This window comes from Ochotona princeps, chromosome 30 (genome assembly GCF_030435755.1).
Source record: "Ochotona princeps isolate mOchPri1 chromosome 30, mOchPri1.hap1, whole genome shotgun sequence".
NCBI lineage: Eukaryota > Metazoa > Chordata > Mammalia > Lagomorpha > Ochotonidae > Ochotona > Ochotona princeps.
This window is the reverse complement of record NC_080861.1, coordinates 8,812,928-8,825,051: the sequence shown is the minus strand read 5'-3', so window position 1 is coordinate 8,825,051 and position 12,124 is coordinate 8,812,928. Positions and strand designations below refer to the sequence as shown.

The 12,124-nt window shown below is 41.4% G+C and overlaps 1 pseudogene; it reads left to right on the top strand.

The window, feature by feature from the left end:
• The first annotated feature begins 328 nt into the window (after positions 1-328).
• Positions 329-2,490, top strand: LOC118760413 (succinate dehydrogenase cytochrome b560 subunit, mitochondrial-like; annotated as a pseudogene).
• Positions 2,491-12,124: the final 9,634 nt, after the last annotated feature.

Sequence of the window (12,124 nt, the reverse complement as noted above, 5' to 3'; positions counted from 1 at the left end):
AACCCCTCAGGAGTATATGCATAAAGCTATGTGTCCTTCATACAGGGCGCTCGGCCAGCGGGGCGAGCCCAAGAAGACTGCTTTCTGTCCATTCGTGACTCAAAAATAAATAAATAAATTGCATTTTGACTTCTAAAATTCTTTCCTTCTTTCTAAACTACACATTTGAAATAAAAAAAATCAGAGAATTTCTTGCAATTCATTATGCCACATTTCATTCTGTGTTAATGATAACTTTTGTTCAAGACACACTGAGCATAATTTAATCATTTCTACATATTTGTGCTTTATAAATTAAAGTTCATAATGTTCATAGGATGTTGGCATTATGGCACAGCTGGTGAGGCTGTCACTTGCAAAGAGGACATCTCATGGCAGTGCTGGTTTCAGTTCTGGATACTCTACTCTCAATCTAGCTCCCTGTTAATGTGTCTGAAGAAGCAGCCAGACATGGTACAAGTACTTAGGTGCCTGCCAATCACGTGAAAGACCTAGACGGACCGCGTCAGCCCAGCCCTGCTCATTGCAAACAACTTTTTAAAGATTTAATTATTTATTTGAAATATTTACAGAAAAAAAGAGGGAAAACCAGAGAGATCTCCCATCCACCGCCCACTCCCCAGATGGCCACAGGGCAGCACCAAGCCAAGGCATGAGCCAGGAATTTCATTTCATCTGGATGGTAAGGGCTAAAACATTTGCCTTTGGGATATCTTTTGCTGCTTAATCAGGCGTAAGCAGAGAGATGGACTGAAAGTGGAACCAGACAAGAACCAGAATATGGGATGCCAGCATCACAGTTTGTGGCTTTATCTACTCTTCGCATTGTCATTCCCGGTAGCCACCACCTAGGAAGTGACCCAGTGGATGGAAGATCTCTCTGTCTCTCTCTGCAAACCCGCATTTGAAATAAATAAATAACATTGTTAAAATTCCTGTTTATAAGTTACAGAATATGAGTGACTGCCCTTCTGTCAAATCCAAAGCTTTAATATATTTATTAATAAAAACAGATTCTTAAAAATAAACAATTCATGGCAAGGATATATATCTTAAAGAACAAAAATTAAAGAACATTCACAATTTCTCCATCATACAGTCTAAGGCATAATATCAAAATATTTGCTATATATGTTGTGCAGTCATACGATATAATACAAGTTATTTTGCATTATATTTTTTCTTGGTGCCAATTACAATGTATAAAACTATTTTGTATAAATTCACAGTGTTCCAGTGTGTGGTTACATTATTCTTTCTATACCCAATATGCTATTATTAAACTTGGATGCCAACAAATCCTAAATGTTTCACTTCTCAGACAATAACTAAATCAGTAACTGACAAAATGATCCAGCATTGCAACAAAAAATGAGCACCTTCATTATTAAAAGGTCCATTTCATCAAAATTACACAAAGTTGATAAGTGTTGTAAAGCATTATTTTAGATGCTCAGAAGCAAAAGTGACAGAATCAAAAGATAAGGGCACTTTACAAAGAATGTATATTAGCTATCATATATATGTGAAAATCTATGATGAATTTTGGCATGCTACTGGTTACTGCTATATTAGATTTGAAGTTCTTACAAAAAAAATGGTTAAGAAAGTAGAAAACTCAGACAATATAATTAACAAGCTTGCTTAAAGTATAAAGGATACTTATCAATGAAAAATTATCTACACTTTTTAATCACCGCACAAAATGCCCTCCCTGGAAATCATCCACAAGTTTTGAAAACAGGAAAATGTATATGAAAAATTTACTATTTGGTATCGTTCAAGCAAAATTCAATATTTGCTTTAATAATTAAAATGAAATATTAAAATCATTTATAAAATAATTTTTAAAATACATGTGGCAATTTGAAAAACTTCTAAATAACCCAGATGAAAATAAAATGGCAAATGCACATGGAATTGAACTACAAGAAAAATTTCTACCTATTAAAGTTTAATTACTTATGTTAGCAAAAGCAGAGCCGAGCTTCTGCCACACTGAAATGCAAGATGGCTAATTCAGCTAAGACACGCAGGCCGTCATTGCCTCCAAGCACACCTTCGTCCTCAGCCCTGTCTCAGAAACGGTACTCCTTTGGAAGACACAGCCCAAGAAAAGATGAAACATTTCTAGAATGGAAGTTCAAAGTGCCATGTGGACATAGCACTGTCAGCAGCTGGCCTCGTCCACGGCAGTATCCATTTACCAAGACCGCACCGGTGAATGCAACTGCCTTTTTAGTTTGCCCGCCCTGCTATTCCCTGGAAACTCTAATTCCTATTTGGAACTCTGAAGTCCCTGTGTTGGGGGTCTGTACTGACCTACACATTTAAGTCTGCACCCAACTTTCCTCCCGTGTATCTCACCTAGAATGGCATCTGGTACTGAGTGTGAGCCTTGGAAAAGACCCGTTTCCCCAGCTTTACCAATCTGGAGTGGTCATCTTGGTTCTTACTGTACTGGCCTGGGTAGGGTTGGCAGCGTTATGAAGAGATGAAGTTCCTAGTATCATCTTCCTACAGATTATCATGCTGATTTATATTCTTGCTTGTCATCTCCAGCCAGAGCAGAGTTCTGGTTTGCCTGGACCCTCTGTGCATTCAGGTCCCCGTGGAACTCAGCAGCAACAGAGTAACTTACACACCCACAGCAGTGCGAAAGGATCCAGTTTACCTGCTTGTTCTAAAGATGGAGTGGCAGCAAAAACTTGCTTTTCTACCCAGAGAAAAGCTTAGTCTGCACTCGGAGCCATTATTCTCTCCCCATGTCGGGTTTTAATATGTTCTGAGGGTCAGATTTTGGCTCCTTCTTCCTGAGAAAGTGGAAACAACATTAGTGCCACAGCCTGCACTCTGGGGACTAGGGTGGAGGCTTTGGGGGCCACTGCCTCTAAGAAGACAATCTGTTCATTGGTCAGAGCCCAGAGCCTTCTGCCTCTACAGAGTGTGACTAAAAGAAGAACTGGGAACTGCAGCAGACGCTACAGAGAAATGGTTTGTATTTCAAACATGTTGAAGTCCAGAGTTTGGAGCTATGAATAGGGACATTAGACACAACACAAAACATCTCATAGCACTGGACACCATATATGAACTAAATTGTTACTAATAAGCCCATTGAACCTAACCTGAAAGTACTGTTTCCCAGGGAGAATTAATGCCAACTCCCACCCCAAAACGCCTCAGTCCTTGTTTTCCCTGATGTAGGTTTAAGAAAGGGAAAGAGAACCTCTCCCTATTTACTATCCTAACGGGAGAGTCTAGTGGCTCCAAAGTCACCAGGAAGGTAATTCAGGAAATAAAGAAGTATCCCACGGTCCGTGCCCTTGCCCATCTCCAAGCCCAGCTACATCTCCAGCCAGCCAATCTCAGCACCAGTGAAGTGAGGGAGAGTCCTGAGGAAGATGGACGCCACAATGCATTGTGAAGAAGACTTCTCTTTCAAAGTTTCCTATGATAACTTTTTGAATGCAGTACTCAATCAAAGGCTGTGTGAACTGTAGCCAATAACTCTCAATAAGAGTTTAGGGGATAACAAGAAACTCCCTCACCTGAAGCAGGAAGAGACCAACAACACATTGCTGGTCCAGGGAGGCCCACTGGCCCGTCATTCACAGCATAGAATTGTGGGTAGGTAAACGGACTTCCTGTGAAGGCTCTACAACACCCTTGGGAGAAAAAAATGGGCAATATGTACTATTCCTCCCAGTTTCATCAGAAAGAAATGAAACCCAGGAAGTGTAAATGGCACAGTTCCAGAAAGCTTTTCTACAAGAAACCAACCTTCCAGAGCGAGCCACTTCTCTTTCTCTTTCGAAGTGAAGAGGCTTGCATCAGTGCAAATATTTCATGTTGGGCCCAGCACAACAGCCTAGTGGTAAAAAAACCTTGCCTTGCAACTGCTAGGATCCCGTATGGGTGTCAGTTCATGTCCTTGCTGCTCTACTTCCCTTCCAGCTCCCTGCTTGTGGCCTGGGAAACCAACAGAGGACTGCCCAAAGCCTTGGGACACTGTACCCATGGAGGGGGCATGGAAAAAGCTCCTGGCTCCTGGCTTTGGATAAGCGCACTCCAGCTCTGGCTATTGTAGCAACTTAGAGAGTAAACTAGTGGATGGAAAATCTTTCTGACTCTCTCTCTTTAAATTGGCCTTTCCAAAAAAAAAAATAAATAAATCTTTTAAAATATGTATTTCAGGCTGACACTTGCTAAAAAGTCTACTGGGATTTGTTGATAAAGTATTGCTCAGCTCTCATGGGGAAAAAAATGTACAACTGTGATATTTTTGCAAATGTTTCAACCCTCTGAATCCTAATTATGCCACCTAAGGCTTTTTCTGCATTTTCCTTGACTATTTGAATTAGTGATGAATTACTTGGCATATTTCTTGTGATTATGCATGAAATCAAATGCTCTTTTGGCTAGTATTTCCTAATCTGTTCCTAATGATCTGGAATCCTCAGAAAGAATATTGATATTGATAATTACTAGCATGTGTAACAACTAAATGTTATGTCATTTTTATGCATACATGCAGATTTCTCTATCCTAGAAACAGTCTAGTGGTCCTCTTTATAGGTAATTTCAAATTAACTGTGTGCATTATATTTTATTATGTAAATCCACCTTTCCATCACAAACAGGACTTCTCAAAAGTCTTTTTAAGCTGAAAAAAGTAACAGGTATTATTAGCACTTGGTTTTTAAGATAAAATAATGGCAAATAGACAACACAGAAAAGAGAAGAAAGGAACAGTAGAGCAGCAAGACACGCCTCTTACTCTTCGGTTGCTGATGGCACGCTTTGATCTGAGCTCTCGGAGTTCTCTGTTGGCACTCATCACATCATTCTCTTCTGAACTGTCCATCCTAAGGAAAGGAGAAGCGCATGCTTCAGAAGGGTTCATTTCTAAAACAGAAGACGGTGGCCCTCTTTCATTTACTTTGCAATCAAGTTTAAGATCCCTAATGCTGTCTTCTCAGATAATTAGCTTGGTACGTCATTAAAAACAACACAAATGTCAAGGAACAAGCAGCAGCACTGGTTATGTTCTCTTTGACTGATGGCCTGAAGTCTCTGCTGTCCCTTGGACTGTGTGAACGCAGGGAGATAGACGGAAAAGCCACAGGTGGATGCACAGTCACAACAGCCAGCAGCAGGACAAGGCAGCATGTCGGCAACGCCCACAACGCTGCGTACCCCCAGCCCAGCGGAGGGACTAGGGTTACAAAAAGACAATACACAAGACAACACAAGACAACTCGCAGTGGGTCATTCTTGTAAAGCGAATGCCCTTTATTTGGGGTCAGCCTGCATCTTTTATAGTCTGCCTAGTCCCTCCCAGTATTATCTCAATGTTCAACCAACTCCTAAGCTCCCCTGGGGGCATCTTAACAAAGGGGAAGTAAGGAAGAGGAACTTGCATTCAAGCCAGGGGCTAAATGTATCAGGCCAAGATTGCCCATTCTGTTACCCCTTAGAAACAAGCTAAGCTGTGGAGTTAACCCTTGGGAGACCAGGGCCTACAGCAGCAGGGAGAGAAAGCTGGACCAGGGAACAAAAGAGGAGCTAGAAGCAAAACTGACATTTTTCCCCATTAATTATGAGAATCCGTGTTTCTCTCTTCCTCCCATGACTCACAATCCCCTCATCCTCAAATCTGAAAACAATATTCAAAATAAAAAATAAATTTTGGTCTGGAATCACTTTGCCATCAACCAAAGGGAAGGTCATCCTTGGAGTCAGGGCCCGCAGCTTCTCACTCTCCTGTGTGGGAGACAGCTACAGTCACTGTCACATTCCAGGCCTGTGGGTAGCAGCCTATGCTTGGGACAACCTTAGACGCAGCTGGAGAGAGCTTCTACTCTATACCAAAAACGGGGGAGAAAAAACAGTGGTAGCACAGGTGGCTTCCGCTTGCGAGGATTTCATTTCAGCACATACTTGAGGCCTGATTCCTTCAGTTTCTCTACTGTAGCGATCATGTGTACGCGTGTGCACGTCCACGATAAATGAACAGAGTGAGGGGCAGCAACTCCTTAACCTTGTTCAAACTTTTACATGGGCCCAGCACTTTAGCCTAGTAGCTAAGTCCTTGCCTTGCACGCCCCAGGATCCCATATGGATGCTAGTTCTAATCCCGGCAGCCCCACTTTCCATACAGCTCCCTGCTTGTGGCCTGGCAAAGCAGTCGAGGACGGCCCAAGGCTTTGGGACCCTGCATCCACATGGGAGACCCAGAAAAAGCTCCTGGCTTCGGATCAGCTCAGCTCTAGCCACTGGAGCCACTTGGGGAGTGAATCAGTAGATAGAAGATCTTCCACTGTCTCTCTCTCTATATATATATATACATGTGCCTTTCCAATACACATAATTAATCTTAAAAAAAAGTCAGGGATATAACCATGTCAAAGAATGGGAAAAGATGAAGACAATATATTGTTAGAAACAGTATATTGCAAAGTCCACAGAATATCATTGCATTATGTTGCTATTTTAGCTCATTTTTACACTCATTCATCCCTTCAAGTATTTATTAGGCATCTAGCATGTTCCACTATTAGGCTCACACAGATCCTTTGCCTTTGAAACTTGAATGTGACAAAACTGGAAGCAAGTATGAGATTAAATAATTAGTAAAGTACATTCTATAGGGTATGAGAAAAATCCTCAGGTCTGTCAAGAAAGGCAGGCTAAGGGCGGCCTTTGGGCGGTGGGTCATCCGTGAAGATACAATGTGGAAGTTGTAAACAGATGGTCAGGAGAGGTAGTGTTTAGAAAATGAGGCTTGAGCAAAAACCAGACAGTGAGGCAGGATTGGAAGAGATGGCCAGCGTAAAGACCTGACCGGGCCTGGCATGCACGGGCAGCAGCAAGCAGGTGAGTGTGCCTAAGGCCTGCGAAGCAGTAGGAGCAAAAAACATCAGAGATGTATCCAGGAAACTGGATGAATGCATCATTATAGCTCTCCTTAATTGTCGATTTAGCTGCTAGTCTTTAGATTTTGACTCACAGTGGTAGTGACTGTACTGCTGGTAACAGGCTCTCAAGCGTTCACTGAACTAAAAGGTGGAGGCAGGAATTGGCTGGGGAACTCACAAGCTTTGAGAGCAGGTTCCTCAGTTTATCCGACTAACCATGTGAGGAATCCTGCACGGAACGGCAGCAGCTGTGACATGTCTGGGCTCTGTTGAGGCTGACCTTGGCCTTCCCCGCTGCAGGGCAGGAGGCTGTGCCTTGCAAGAGGTGTGCTCATTGCCAGTGGGGCAGCATGGAGCAAGGGCTGGGATAACTTATATTTATTCTACGATTTCATTAAAATTCTTACAACTTCTTTTCCCCACACAGAAAAGAACAAAGATGATATAAATGGTAGGAATCTTGCAGCTCTGCAAACAGCAACAAACGTCTAACTTCCTTTTGCCCTTGCTTACACCTTTCTCAAATTTATATGGAAAAATAACACAAATGTCTGAAAACGATGCATACTATTACCAGATCAGAGAATTCAAGAAAATCAAGAATAGCAAAATGGATTCATAAATAACTCCAAATTTACACTCGATCCATTGGATTCCACTAAGCACAATTCATTTGCATTTCCATGGGTATGAATCATTTGCGTTTTTATCATTATAATATCAGCATGTCAACTTGTGAAATGTCTGTAAAACTAAGTGCCAAAACTAGCTGAAAGAGTTGTCTAAAGGAAAATTAGTAATGTTTAACATATTTCAAGATTCTTCATAATTTAACCTGCCACAGCTATATTTTTCTATGTATTATAATAAATATGAAAGTTATTGATTTTTAATAATGTCAACAAAGCCTGCCTGTGGGAAGGATCGTAGTCTAATCTTCCACAGGTTTTAAATACAAAAAGATTTCCTACAAATTATTTGACCTTTGAAAAAGCAAAAAGTTTTTTTTTTTTTTTTTTGGAAAAGCAAAAAGCTTTATATTCCATGGTATTTCCTAATTTTTTAGAAAAAAACTTAAAATATTGAGAAATAATCTGCCACAGCAATTCATTTAATATTCTGCTTATCACCCAGAAAGTTTTATAACTACTGGGATTTTTTTAAAGATGCATTCATCTTTATTCAAAAGGCAGATTTTACATAAATAGAAGTAGAGATAGAGACAGAAGGTCTTCCATTGCTGGGTCACTCCCCAGTGTTCATACTGGCCAGAGCAGAGCTGATCCAAAGCTGGGAGCCAGGAGCTTCCTCGGGGTCTCTCGCGTGGATATAAGAGTCCAAGACCTTGGATCATCCTTTGCTGCTTTCCCAGGTCATAAGCAGAGAGCTGTATGGGAGTGGAGAAGCTGGGACACAAACCGATACTCATATGGGATGCCAGTGCCACAGGATGGAGGACTAAACTGCTATGCCACCACACCAGGATTTTCTTTTTATTGGAAAGTCAGATATACAGAGAGGAGGACAGACAGAGAGGAAGATCTATTCAATGACTCATTCCAAAGCCAGGAGCCAGGAGCTCTTCCGGGTCTCCCGCGTGGGTGCAGGGCCCCGAGGCTTAGGGCCGTCCTCCACTGCTTTCCCAGGCCACAAGCAGGGAGTTGGATGGGAAGAGGGGCCACTGGATTAGAACCAGCGCCCATATGGGATCCTGGCACTTGTAAGGTGAGGACTTTAACTACTATGATACTGTGCCAGACCCACCAGGAGGTTTTTTTTAAGATTTTTAAATTGGTTTGCAAGACCTAGTGGTTCACTCTCTAACTGGGTACAACAGCTAGGCGTGGGCCAGGCCAACCCGTTTCCAGGAACTCTAATGTGTTCTCCCACATGAATGACAGGAAGCCGAGGATTTGGGCCACTTCTCACTGCCTTCCATTAGCAAGGAGATGGATACAAAGCAGAGTGACCAGACTCTAACAATACACAAATACAAAATGCCAGCGTCACAAACTACAGCTTAATCCAATGCACCACAACTCTGGTCCCTATAGAGGTTATTTCTAAAGCGGATAAAATACACTGTTATTGGTGCTGCCCATAAATAACGAAGATCTAATCCTCACTGTACCTACATTAAGGCCCTGAATTGCATGAATGAACTCACAAGAAAATGACAGTCTCCTACATGGTTGGGAGACACTCCACTGGCAGCATGATGGACCTGGGAAAATTCACGAAAGACACACATTGTGAAACTGCAGGGGAGAACAGAGGAGGGGAGGAAGCATGGGGGAAGGGAGAGCCCAGTGCCAACCAGACTGAGTCAAAAAACAAAAACAGATAGAAACGTAATTCAAGCCATTATTTCCCCACACTTTTTTAAGAAATATAAGTAGTATTATGCTTTTTGTCTTTAATTTGTTATAATAATTTGCTTTCATGTCCACATGATAGCTTTTTTCATTATACTCAAGAAAGCAGCTAATTGCCAATTAATAGTTGTCCTTAAGGGGAAAAAAAACTAAAGTTTTTCAAAAATAATACTGTCCCTAAAAGATGTGATTAAAAAACTTCAAGACATAATTTGGTAATCAGAGCTCTTATTTACTTCTCTTTTTTTAAGATTTTTTTTTAATTGGAAAGGCAAATATACAGAGAGGAGGAAAGACAGAGAAGAAGATCTTCTATCTGATGGTTCACTCTCCAAGCGGCTGCAACAGCTGGAGCTAAGCTAATCCAAAGTCAGGAGCATGGAGCTTCTTCCTGGTATCCCGAGCAGATGCAGCATCCCAAGGCTTTGGACCATCCTCGACTGCTTTCCCAGGCCACAGGCAGGGAGCTGGATGGGAAGCGGGGCTGATGGGATTAGAACCAGCACCCATATGGGATCTCAACCCAGGCCTCCCACACAGGAGGCTGAGTCATCACGTACTGCCTTCCCAGCACGTCCATTAGAAGGAAGTCGGAATGAGAACATAGCTGAGACACGAACACAATGACTCCAAAACACGATGCAGACGTCTCAGCCCACTGCTTACTTTAAGGGTAAACAGTCCTCAACGGTGGCTCCAGGAAAAGAAACGGGCAGGAACAAAGATCTTTCAAGACAGCCTTTAAATATATCCCCAGCCATACCACAGAAGTTGTGTTCTGGACTTTCATGTAAGGGCCCATCTCAGAATTGCTTGAGTTCTGCATGCCTATGATTTCATGCAATTCTCCAAGGGAGAAAGCAGTGGGGGTAGAAGGCAGCTGAGGCTGGTAACACTGCAGGCAGCTGCTTCTGATCTGGAGAGTGGAAGAGCTTCTCCACGGCTTCCTGGCTCATGGTCATACTGACTCTCCACACTTGGTGCCCCCAGAAGCTAGGCTTTGTAGGAGCGGGGATGGTGGCTAATGCCACTGTCCAGAGCTCTCCCAAGCCGCGGCCTTGTACTAAGACTACATGAAGAATTTAAATGTACTACACCTTCCAATGCACTGAAGAGAGCACAGGCAACGCTGGACTTTGGAGCCGAGCAGTTTGTCTAGTCATTCATGAGGCAACAGGGAAGGCTTTTCAGTCCAGACCAACTCACTCTGTACCACTTGCATTCTTCAACTCATGCCAATGCCCACCGATTTCTTATTAACTCCTAAAGAGGTACCATTACAAACTATATTTCATCCAAAATGTTAAGCAAATATAGAACTTTTTTACTTAAATGAACTATGTTAAATGAGGGGGAAAATATACATAAGAAGAAATTAAGTCTGCCCAAAAATTCAGTAAAAGCAGTCAGTAAAAACATGTATGTAGTAACAAATGTTAGGTGAGTAGTCAAATATTAATAAGCAGTTTTACTTAAATTCAGAACATTACAGGGGAGAATATAAGTCTTTCTTGTAGCTTAAATACCACATAAAATTCAAACTGATGAAATCATTAATAAAATTCACAGTTTTTGAGAAAACCTAAAAGTAATACAGGTACAAATCTCCACGACTATTTGGGAGCTATATTTTTAGGGAAAATAAATTATGCCACAAACATTCCGAATATATTTTAAATGCAATAAAGAATTGTGACTAATTGGGTTACCCTTTCATAGGTTCTTTTCTTTTTAATACACAGTATCCACAGTTTATTTCTCAGTTTTCCTGACAAATGAACATTATTCCAGAACATACAGTATACAGACAAGAAGAAACGTACAAGATATTTTAAATGACACACAACAAAATCCAGCAGTATAAAAGAATGCATGTGAACTCTTGCTCACTGCGCAGACTAAATTTAATCACTTGCTTAAACAGTAATAAAAATACAATCTTTTACGAGATCTTGTGCGGATTACAAAAGAGGAAAATTATTACCATATATATGATTTTATTTTAGGCAGTTTTCTTTGATGAGCTGCATGGACAACTCCAAATACAGAGACAGAAGGCTGTGTGTTTTAAAGGAACTAATGTTGTGAATTGGACACTTTACACAGTTACTGCCACTGGCACTTTTCACCACAGTTTGTACATACCACATGCTCATTTTATGTAACATTACATTTAAAAATATATATCTGAGTGACGATTTTATAACATTCACACACCATGAGCTGGTTAAGGAGGTATTCCCACAGCTGCCTCCTGTAGGGCTTCGCTGTTGCTAATAAGGACAGCTCACTGTGGCTAACAGAAATTAGATATATTAATATGGCGAAGCAGCTGCAATTTACTAAAAGCCATCAATGACCATCACAGGGACAGTGAGTTCTTTTGAAGTGGATATCGTAGAAGAAAACACCACCACTGGTTGAAACTTTGTCTAAAGAAGTCAGTTTCTGTGCTGAAAACTGTTTTCATAAAACTGAAAGCTACTAAACTTTTTTAATATAAATACTTTGTCTTTTCCTTATATTTATGACCAAGTTCTCTGAATCCTTTGGAATTTACTCTCACGCTCTTGTTTCCACCTCACCTCCTTAAGATCACCATCTAAAAGGCTTTTAAGGTGGTGGTGAAAACTCACCAGGAATGTTCAGCTGCTGGACAGTGATCGAGAGCCAACCGTGCAGAGTTTGACTTGAGAACACTCAGGAAGCTCCCCTTCTGTGGGTGTCATTTCAGGGAAAGCAGAGAATCTTTCCAAACTGCATGCATGCTTCACAATGGTACCACTGCCATGTGCTGAAGAAGACTAATGAAAGATGGTCTCTTCCATA